We start from the raw sequence: 11,464 nt of genomic DNA on the forward strand, positions 1-11,464 counted from the left end.
AAAGTATTACAAAGGGTATTATATATGTGTCCTTTTTTATCTCCGCCCTTGACAATCCCCTGGCCTCCCCTATCCCCCAGTGTCTTATGTCCATTGGTTATGCTTATATGCATGCATACAAGTCCTTCGGTTGATCTCTTACTCCCCTCCCTTCTGCCCCCCAACCCTCTCTGGCCTTCCCACTGCAGTTTGACAATCAGTTTGAGGCAGCTCTGCCTCTGTATCTATTATTGTTCAAAAGTTTGTAATGGTCTTTATTATCCATGAATGAGTGAGATCATGTGGTATTTTTCCTTCATTGACTGGCTTGTTTCACTTAGCATAATGCTCTCCAGCTCCATCCATGCCGTTGCAAATTGTAAGAGTTCCTTCTTTTTTACAGCAGCATAGTATTCCATCGTGTAGATGTACCACAGTTTTCTAATCCATTCATCTACTGATGGGCACTTAGGCTGTTTCCAGATCTTAGCTATGGTGAATTGTGCTGCTATGAACATAGGGGTGCATATATCCTTTCTGATTGGTGTTTCTGGTTTCTTGGTATAGAATTTGGCAAGTTAACAAGTATTTTTTCAAAAAAATGTTTTGTACAAAAATACTGTCAAAATTTCCTTAAAAGCTTTCAATACTGAATAAAACTATTAGAATAGTGTCAAAAATGTTGAAGAGGAAAACAAAATAAAAATCTGTGGTCCTGCAGCCTGGCCTGCATGCGCCATCGCCAGGGAGGCCTGGGAGACCATGGAGGAGGAGGAGGCAAGGCTCCAGGGAGGCCAGGGCCCCGCCCCACCCCCTGCCATTCACTGGCCACCTTGGCCCAGAGCCCAAAGTCCTTCCTCCCGGGTAGGCAGTGGGCGCCAAGGGGAGGGACCGCTCCTGAGGGCAGGAAGCTGCGGCTTAAAAGGGCAGCCCTTGCAGGCCATCCCTCCCTCCCATGGTCCAGAGCCTCTCGGAGAACTTCTCCTCCGCCCCCGCCATGTCCCACTGCCTGGGTGAGGCATCGGGCTGCAGCCCTGGGCTCCGCTGCATCTGACGTGGCTGCGCTGCTGGGCCGGCCTGGCCTGCAGGCCGCCCGCAGCCGCCACCCTGCAGCCGGAGCTCCCTCCACCTTCCTGGTGACACTACAGCCAGGCAGCGGCTGACCGCCAGGACGACCCGACTTCTTCAGGAGGGTGGAGGGCTTCTTCCACTGCACGCCAGCATCGTGGAGGACAAGCTGGTGGAGGACCTCAAGGCCCAGGAGGGAGAGCGAGGGAGGAGCAGAAGCGGGTGCGGGCATCCTGAGGATCATCAAGCTCTGCAACCAGGTGCTGAGCCTGTCCTTCCCCATCTGGCGCCCGGACAGTTCCTGGGAGGTCATCCAGGGCTACCAGGTCCAGCACCACCAGCACCGCACGCCCTGCCAGGGATGTAGGTATTCCTGACAGCACTGAGGTGAGTGTAGATGAAGTGAAAGCTTTGGCTTCTCTGACGACATGTTCATGTGTCATTTGGGGGTGCCAAAGCTGGTGTTATGATCAACCCCAAGAACTATACCGATAATGAGTTGGGAAAGATCACAAGGGGGTTTGCCATGGAACTGGCAAAGAAGGGCTTTATTGGTCCGGGTATTGTTGTGCCTGCCCCAGACATGAACAGGGGGAGCGAGAGATGTCCTGGATTGCGGACACCTGTGCTAGCACCGTCGGGCACTATGCTATTAATGCCCATGCCTGTGGCACTGGCAAGCCCATCAGTCCAGAGATGGATCTCTGCTACTGGCTGGGGAGTTTTCCATGGAATCAAAAACTTCATCAATGAAGCTTCTTATATGAGCATTTTAGGAATGACACCAGGGTTTGGAGATAAAACATTTGTTGTTCAGGGATTTGGTAATGTGGGCCTTCACTCTATGAGATATTTGCATCGCTTTGGTGCTAAATGTGTTGGTGTTGGTGCATCTGATGGGAGTCTATGGAATCCAGATGGTATTGACCCAAAGGAACTGGAAGACTTCAAATTCCAGCATGGATCATCACTCGATTTCCCCAAGGCAGAGCTTTATGAAGGGGGCATCTTAGAGGCCGACTGTGACATACTGATCCCTGCTGCCAGTGAGAAGCAGCTGACCAAGCCCAGAATCAAAGCCAAGATCATCGCTGAAGGTGCTCATGGGCCAACAACTCTAGAAGCAGATAAGATTTTCCTGGAGAGGAACATCATGGTTATTCCAGATCTCTACCAGGATCTCTACCTGAATGCCGGGGGAGTTACAATATCTTACTTTGAGTGGCTGAAGAACCTAAATCATTCATGTCAGTTATGGCTGTTTGACCTTCATATATGAAAGGGATTCTAACTACCACTTGCTCATTAGCTTCTCCATCTGCTTGTGGATTGACTGAGCCACTGCAGAGTGGATCCACTCCTTTCATTCTTCAGCAAATTCTCTCAGCACATATCCAAGTGGGGTTGACATATTATTCCCAAAGGGGAGCCAGACTAGGAAAGACTGCTTTCAAGTCAGCATCGAATTTACTGAAATTGTAAAATTTTTCTTAAGTGGAAAAGCCTGCTTCCAACACAAAAAGAGCTGAGGTCTCTACAGAATGGTCCTATGTGTGTCCACGTCAATGATGATTTGTTTTCAGAATGTGGACCTCTGAGCAGTCCTGCTTCCAGGCATTTCCTATGCAGGGCAGTAGATTCCATTTCCCCTTGCCTGACATTTCTGACTCTCCTTTCAGAAATGAGTTTGCTAATCCTTGAAACATTTAGGTTGCTTTTCCTGGCCCATCTACATTTTATTGACAGTTTTCTTTCAGTCGCTGAAATAAATCTCAGTATCCCATTAAAAGCCTCATTTACAGTAAGTAACATGAATTTAGCCTTGGGACTTCCTATTTTGAGACCATCACAGTGGTTGGTTACTCGCTTCTCAGTCTCTTAACCATGATGTTGAATTTCAGTTCCCAAATGTGTGACATCACAAACCATTTTTTAAAATATTTTTTGGTTATTGCAGCATCGGTCTACTTTATTTTTACCGTAATTGGTTCGACATGCCCTGGAAACATCACTGAAGAAACTTCAACTGGACCATGTAGATCTATTCATCATTCACGTGCCAATAGGTATGAAGGTCAGCTTTGATTTTCTTTGTTATCTCGAGTATTTAAAAGTAATTTTAAGTTTTGATGTAATTTCACGTTTACAGAAATGTTACCAGAATAATAGGAGGACCTTCCAAATACCCTTGACAGAGATTCATCAGTTTTGTTCATTTGCCTAATTTTTTGATTGCCTCTTCCCTATTTTTCTTCTCCTCCCTTCCCCCCTCTCCCTCTTTGTGTGTGTATGTGTATGTGTGTGTACATGTCTTTGTGTGGATTTGTGTTTCATTTCCCTTAGTAGACTTCTAGGGTTAAAGTTGACGAGTCATGTGGTAATTTTTATGAACCTGAGGAATTGTTTCCAAACTAACTATATAATACTGTACTCCAACCACCTGTGTTTGAGGGTTCTAGTGTCTCCGCATCTTGTACAGTAGTACTTCGTATAGTCTGTCTTTTTTTTTTTTAATTTGAATGTATTGCAGTGACATTGGCCAATGAAATTATATAGGTTTCTGGTATACAGATCCACAGCACATCATCATTTGTATATCGTACTGTGTGTTCACCACGCCAAGTCAAGTTGCCTTCCATCATCATTCATCTACTTCACTCCATATCCCTTTTCATCTGTCTTTTTGCTGAGACCCTGTCTAGTGGATATGAAGCAGTATCACATTGTGGATGTAATTTACATTTCCCTAGCACAGGTGATAATGAGTGTTCTCTCCTATGCTGTTTACCATTTGTGAATCTTTGGAGATATATATATATATATTCAAATATAAGATTTCCAACCCCTTTGGGGGTTGTTTGTTTTATTCATTTTAAGAAATCACATATTATGAATAAAAGTCCTTTATCAGCCGAATCTTGCCTTTTTAAAACCCAGTCTGGCAATCTCTTATGCTATTTGAGTTCTGGGTATGGTTCCTTCATATTTAATATTCATAAAGTTGTTTTTAATATCTGCTATTTCTCTTTGTGTTTTCTGTTTTTCCCATAGATAAAAATGTCCCTATGTTCATTTTTTTAATTTAAGTTACATTTTAGTGAAGATAATACACATCAACTTATCACAGTATACTTCAAAATAATACAAATTTAATTCTGGTAAAATGTATTACCTTTATTCTAGTAACTTCTTTTCTTCTGTTTCTGCTATTACTGTCATTTGTAGTATGTGTATGTGTTACAACTCAGCAATACAGTACTATAACTACACTCTATATAATCATATTTTCAGTCTTTGTTGGGAATGTCTTTAATATGCCTTTTTTTAAAGAATAATTTTGCTGGATATAAAATAATACATGGTCAGACAACTTTTTTCTTTTTTAAAGTTTTCCTTGTTTTTTAAAAAGTATATTTTTATTGATTTCAGAGAGAGGAGAGGGGGAGGAAGAGGGAGATAAAAACATCAATGATGAGAGAGAATCATTGATCGCCTGCCTCCTGCACACCCCCTACTGAGGATTGAGCCTATAATCTGGACCGTGAATGTGTTCTGACCGTGAATCGAACCATGACCTCCTGGTTCATAAGTTGATGCTCAACCATTAACCACACCAGCCAGGCTGTTTTTTTTCTTTAATAACTTTGCATATGTTATCCCACAGATCCTTGACTTCCATTATTTTGGTGAGAAGCCAGCAATTCATCAAAATGTTTGTCTCTTTTGGTGATAGGTTGTTTATCTCTTATTTTCAAGATGCTTTTCTCAGCTTTGACCTTTAGGTGTGTATGTCCTTGTGTGTTTTATGCCTGGATTTGTTAGTTTCTTGGATCTGTACATTAATGTTTTTCATTAAAGATGAGAAGTTTTCTTTTTTTTTTTTAAATCTTCACCTGAGGCAATGTTTCTATTGATGAGAGAGAGAGAGAGAGAGAGAGAGAGAGAAACATCAATGTGAGAGGGAATCATCGATGGGTTGACTCCTGTGCACCCCGACCAGGGGTCAAACCTCCAACCTAGGTATGTGCCCTTACCAGGAATACAACCCACAACATTTTGAGCCACCCGGCCACAACACATTTGAGAAGTTCTTGACAATTATTTCTTCAAATGTACTTTTCCGTCCTTTAGTGTCTCTCTGCTCCTTCTGGGATTGTCAATACTTGATGTTGATCCGGTCTCTTGAGCTTTGTTACTGTTCTTCATTGCCTTCTCTCTCCTCTTCAAACTGAATAATTTCTTTTGATTTTTCAAGGTCACTGAATTCTTTCTTCTACCATCTCAAATCATTCATCCCAATGAATTTTTCATTTCAGATCCTTGTATTTTTCAGCTCCAAATCCTATTTGGAATTTTATTTGGTCCATCATATACTCTCTATCTTAATTGAGATTCTCCATGCATTGCATTATTTTCGTCATCATTTTCATTAATTCTTTAAACATGACTTCCACCAGTTCTTGGAACATGTTCATAATAGCTGTTTTTTAAGTCTATGAGAAATCCAACATCTGGAGGAGATAAACAATTTCTATTTTCTTTCTTAGTACGGGTCACATTTTCTTATTTATTTGCTTTCTAATCTTATTGAATTTCAGCTAGTGTTGCAAAAATAAAAATATATTTTTATTGATTTCAGAGAGAGGAAAGGAGAGGAAGAGAGAGATAGAAACATCAATGATGAAAGAGAATCGATATTCTTTGTAGAGGGCTGTTCTTGTTTTGTTTAATAAGTTGCCTCCAGATGTTGTGAAATTTGTGAATTTTGTCTCTATTGAAGTGTGCAGCCATTCATGTCTCTGTTCATTTAAAAAAATTAAATCTTGCTTCCTAAGGGTTATTGCTGTGTTTGGATTGCTTAGTATTTAGCCAGTGATTGGACCAAGGTTCTCTACACACCACATCAGTCAGGACTTCCACTCTGCTGATGGATCTGCGGGTTGACTCACAAGTACATTCAATGTTCAGATCATTTTCAAGTCTTCCCTGGTTTTGCACATCCCAGAGAACAAAAGAATCAGTCGTGGAAAAGTGTTCCACATGTTTCTTGGTTACTCTTACTAGGAAAAACATTAATGACAGCATTTCAACTGGATTTGGAAAACCTTTGCTAAAAGATTTGGTAAGGCAACCATCTCTCAGTTGTTTTTCATCACAAAAGAAATATTTGTCAACACATTATGAATTCCAGTAGCATAACTTAAATGAGTGTGCAGGAAAGCTGAACCAGGGCATTATTTGAGTCTTAGATAAGCACAAGAGTTCCAAGAAATACCTTTCTACAGGGCATCTGCTCTGGGTCTACAATTAGTTTCCACAGAAATGTGGGAATGGGAAATTTTAAATTCCAATTGCTCTTTGACCAAGGAAACACAGAAACTCAGAGCTGGCATAACATATACTCTGAGTATCCCTGATCCATAGAGAAACACTGACCTGGAGTCCTGGTGTGTGGTTCCGACCTCTCTGTAGCCGGGTCATGTCTTTGATCCTCATTGTAGGCTGCACAGGAAATATTAGAACCTTCTCTTCACATGTCACTACAGAGAGCCTCTCCTGTAAATTTGAGGAGCAAATAAGGAACAATAGATAATTTCTAGTTGGGCTGCTGTAGGAGGGAAATGCTTGGTGATCATAGTTTAAACCATTCACACACACCAAAACCAGTTGGTCTAGCTAGGCTGAGTGACACATGTTTGGCCTCAGAATTTGTTGTTGTTGGTTTTGTTAGTTGTTCCTTTACCAGTGAAGGCACTCATCCCTCAGTGGGGAATTCATCAACAGCAGCAATTTCTGCTGAAGGTCCAGGTACTGAACTTCTGAGCTTCCATTTCCAAGCAATTTTGTGAACTACTCAAGCAACAAAGAACAAAATGGCAGTAAATGGTCTCAGAAGAATAAGTTAAAACCTATGTATTTGTCTTGCTGTAAGATGTGTTTGCCAAACTTTCACATTTTTCTGGTGCATTTTGTGCAGTGTTGGTTTCTGTTACTTTTCCTTTTGGCTAGCACTTGAAATCGTTAGCAAATGTAGTCGGAATGTGGTGAGTTTTGAGTTAGCTGGGTTTGCATTAGCCATTGCTATGGGGCAGCTCCTGCTCCTGTGTGTTTCACCCACCGTAGCAGGTGTAGTCCATTTGGCGTTGCTGGATCAAGAACTACACTAAAAGGAGTCTCTGTATGTACTCACATGTTTATACCAGTTTCTATGGAATATGGAGTCAACCTATTTTACCTTCCTAAGACATGGTATAAAGATGGAAAGACAGGAGTTGCTGATAGAGAAAGAAGGGAGCAAGGGGAAATGAGTATTTAGACTTTAAGTTTGTGAATCTTAAAGAATATGGAACATGAATGGAGCACAAGAGGCTTCATAATGGTGAAGATGATAAGGTCAGTAAACGAATTACAGAAAAATTTGACTAATGCGATTTGTGGGGAAAAAATAGCCATTTTATATAATTTTATTTTTAGTGATTATCTTACTCTTCAATAAAAACAACCCCTCTTGCTTGCATTTTACTTTATTTGTTTCTCCATCTGCATCATAACATTCCTCAATATCTTTCTGGTGAAATCTTTACCATCCAGTTTGCCTTTCCTGAAGAACTGCCATAAACTCTCAACTCCTTCACCAGTTACAAAATTACAGCTTTCTTCAGTCTGATTATCAAATGTACAGATATTAATACAATAAACATTTATAATGATAATGGAAAAACAGTCCATCACAATAAAAAATGAAAAATCCCTGATATGTCTAGAAGTGGGCAAAATTTACATAAGAAAAAGAAGTACCACATCCGTAATAATGTCAACAACAACAACAAAAATAATCTCAAAAGCAAAAATAAAAATACCATTCTGGCTGGGAAGCTCAGTTGGTTAGAGCATTGTCAGGAAACGCTAAGGTTGTGGGTTGATCCCCAGTCAGGGCTCATAGAATAAGCATCCAATGAAAGCACACATAAGTGGAACAAGAAATCAATGTTTCTTTCTCTCTAAATAAAAAAAAAAATTAAAAATACATAAATCTATATATATATAAACCTAAGTGACCGGCTGACTGCCCAACTGTCCAACTGGCAGCTATGACAGGCACTGACAACCAGGGGGCAGACACTCAATGCAGGAGCTGCCAAGCTGCAGTGACTTGGCAGCTGCGGGTCTTGGGTGACACACCTGGAACCAGAGAGGAGGTATTCCACCCCCTGTTTTTTCAATATTATTCTGTACTAGGGGCCCAGTGCATGAATTCGTGAACCTTGAAAGAAACTGTGGGCCTCGAGGCTGCGGTGGGCACAGGAGCAGGTCTTGGCCCATCCTCTGAGCCGCTGCCCAACCCCTACTGCCATGGCCCCCCCGTCTCCTGTCTGCCAGAAGCCCTGCTTCCACCACCACCACTCCCATGTGCTGACAGCGCCAGCCCCACTTGCACCCGCTGATGGCACGGAGCAATTGGGGCTGATGCCAGCAGCGGGTGCAATCAGGGCCGGCGCTATTAGTGGGTGTGAGTGGCAGCTGCTGCCCGGATCGCCCCTCAGGAGCAGGGGGAGGTGTGAACCCCTCAGGGGCAATTAGGGCCAGCAGCTGCCACACACCCCCACTGACAGCGCCAAGCAATTAGGCCGGTGCCGGGTGCCGGCAGCAGGTGTGAGTGGGGCCAGTGCCAACAGCAGGTGCGAGCGCTGGGTAGGACCATAACATGTGGGAGCAAAGAATTTTCAGTAAGTACCAGAGGCTCACCCTGATGACAGTGACCAGCACCCCGCCTTGGTCTGGTGCCCCCACTAACCTGTTCTACCATCCCGCCGTGGCTGCCACACCCATGTTCCACATTCTGCCGCCTGCTGCCATGCACCCTGGTGGTCACTGCACATCATAGTGACTGGTTGTGCGGTTGTTCCGTTGGTCAGTCTATTTGCATATTACCATTTTATTATATAGGATTAGTTTCATGTGTACAACATAGTGGTTAGACAATCTTATACTTTACAGAGTGGTTCCCCTGATATTTTAAGTACCCCCCCCCCGGACTGTACATAGCTATTACAATATTATTTTTCCCCCATTGGCTTCTCCCTGGCCCCTCCCAACCCCCAGCACCTGCTTTCACCCTCTTAGTGTCTGTGCCCATTGCTAATGCTTCTATGCAAGCATACAAGTGCTTTGGTTGCAGAGATTTTCTTTTAAGGGGAGTTCCCTGGGACATAATTCCTTGTGTATCCTGAAGTTTCACTCCACCCTAGCTCTGTTCTTAGGCAAAGACTGCTTTTTCACTGGGTGAGTAACTGTTACAAGCCTCTGGAAATACTTGGCCAACTCCCAGGGATGTTTGAGCAGAACCCAGACCTACCCACAGGCAATCACTGATATATTTCTTTTAATTTTTATTTTTGTTAATCCTCACTGAGGATATTTTCCCCCAGTTTGTGGCTTAAATTCTATTTTGTCTGATATAAGGATATCTATGAATGTTCTCTTTGGTTTGCCCTTGCAAGGGATACTTTTCTCTCTCTTCGCTTTGAGTCTTTAATAAGGACTTGAATCCTGGCTAGTGTGGCTTTCTTGGTTGGAGCACCATCCCATATACCGAAAGGTTGTAGGTTTGATTCCAGGTTAAGGCATATAACTAGATTGTGGATTCCATCTCTGGTCTGGCTACATAGGAGAGGAAACCAACTGATGTTCTCTCTCACATTGATGTTTCTCTGTCTGTGTGTATCTCTATCCATTCCCCTCTCTCTAAAATCTTTGAGCATATCCTCTGGTGAGGATTTTTTTTGAAAGTTAAGAAAATGAATGGAGTCTCTTGAAGGCAGCAAGTAGTGGGGTCTTATTACTTAATCCATCAAACACTGTATGCCTCTTTTCCTTTTCATTGAATTTATTGAGGTGACTCTGGTTATCAAAAGACTACAGGTTTCAGGTGCACATTTCTACAACACATAGTCTGCCTGCCATATTGTGTATCCTCCACCCCTAGTCATTCCATGCCTTTTGATTGGAGAATTCAATCCATTTACAAAGAAATTATTGAAAAGTAAAGGATTACTAATGCTATCTTGTTGTTCTCTGGCTGTTTTGTAGTTCCATTGTTACATTCTTTCTCTCTTGCTGCCTTCCTTTTTGAATTGAAGATTTTCCGTAATGGGCGTTGGATTCCTGCTCTTTATCTTTTGTGAATCTGCTGGAGATTTTTGTTTTGTGGTTACCATGAGGTTTACATAAGATATCATATAAATATAACAGTACATTTTATGTTGATCACAGCTTTGATTGTGTTTAACTGCAGATTAACCTTACAAGAAGAAAAAGAGAAGAGACAAAAAGCTGATCTGTTAAATAAAAAGAATACGGTGCAGTCAAGGAAAAAAGAAAGGCAATCTATTAAAAATGTTGAATGTAGAGGGCCGCCTGGGAGGCACCTAGGCATTTTCTTATAATTATTGTCAGCTGAGCTCAGAGCATAGGCAGAGCCACGCCTTGGGAACATGCTTCCCCAATAAGGCTGGACATGTTAATCAGGCAGGGGCGGAACTAGATATGTAAATCTAGGCCTTTAAAATAAACCTGCTGTGTGGCTCAGCCGCTTTTGCCGCCTCTCCATCAGAGAGGATGGCGCCCACCTGGCCCCAGCTTAAAATCTATTTCTGCATCTTGGTCTTTCTTTAATTTCTTAATCCCCAGCTCCTCCGCTCAAGAACCTGTCGTTTTCCCGTGCGGGTCGCGGGAAACAGAAACAGCCCACCACAAGGGGGTTTGGGCGCTGCCCCCTGTCACGAACACAAGTGATGGCATTGAAGACTATAAGAAGGAATAAGGTAAATTTATCTTTGGTAAATATTTCTTATATCTAACAGTATTTTATCCAATAATTGTATCTTTTTTATTTAATGTACATTAAGACATTTTAAACAAGCCCAAAATGTTATCTCATTCAAAAAATGAACTGTGACATTTATGACTAAAATTATTAATTTATTACTATCCTTGGCAGGTAGTAGATACTCTGTATATGTTTCCTAAATGAAGAAAGGGACAATAAATTGAGTTTAACCATTCACATTAATGTTAATTTTGGCTTTAAAAAATGTTAATATACAGGATAAATTGCCTTGACATTGTAATGGAATTACTCAAATGTTCATAAATAAATTTTCTTTCACAATACTGCATTTTTGCTCTATGACAAATTTAGCTATCACTTAAGTTAAAATTTGAGTTTTTCATGAAGATGAAAGATCCTTATGCTTAAAAAGGCTACTTCTTTTTAACAGTTTTTAAAGGAGCTGTTCTTAAGCTTTGAACTTTTTGTTGAAGGTATGAGATCAAAAACTAAATGAAATGTGTCCCTAGGTTGTTGAAGAACAAATTTACACTTTGAGGCGACTTTCTCAAGAACAGAATGCCTATA

The 11,464-nt window shown here is 41.6% G+C and overlaps 1 pseudogene; it reads left to right on the forward strand.

Moving 5' to 3' along the window:
- The window catches only part of LOC102261292, a 3,420-nt pseudogene extending 1,036 nt beyond the window's left edge, over positions 1–2,384 (forward strand).
- The last annotated feature ends 9,080 nt before the right edge of the window (positions 2,385–11,464 follow it).

Source organism: Myotis brandtii, unplaced genomic scaffold (genome assembly GCF_000412655.1).
Source record: "Myotis brandtii unplaced genomic scaffold, ASM41265v1 scaffold297, whole genome shotgun sequence".
Taxonomy (NCBI): Eukaryota; Metazoa; Chordata; class Mammalia; order Chiroptera; family Vespertilionidae; genus Myotis; species Myotis brandtii.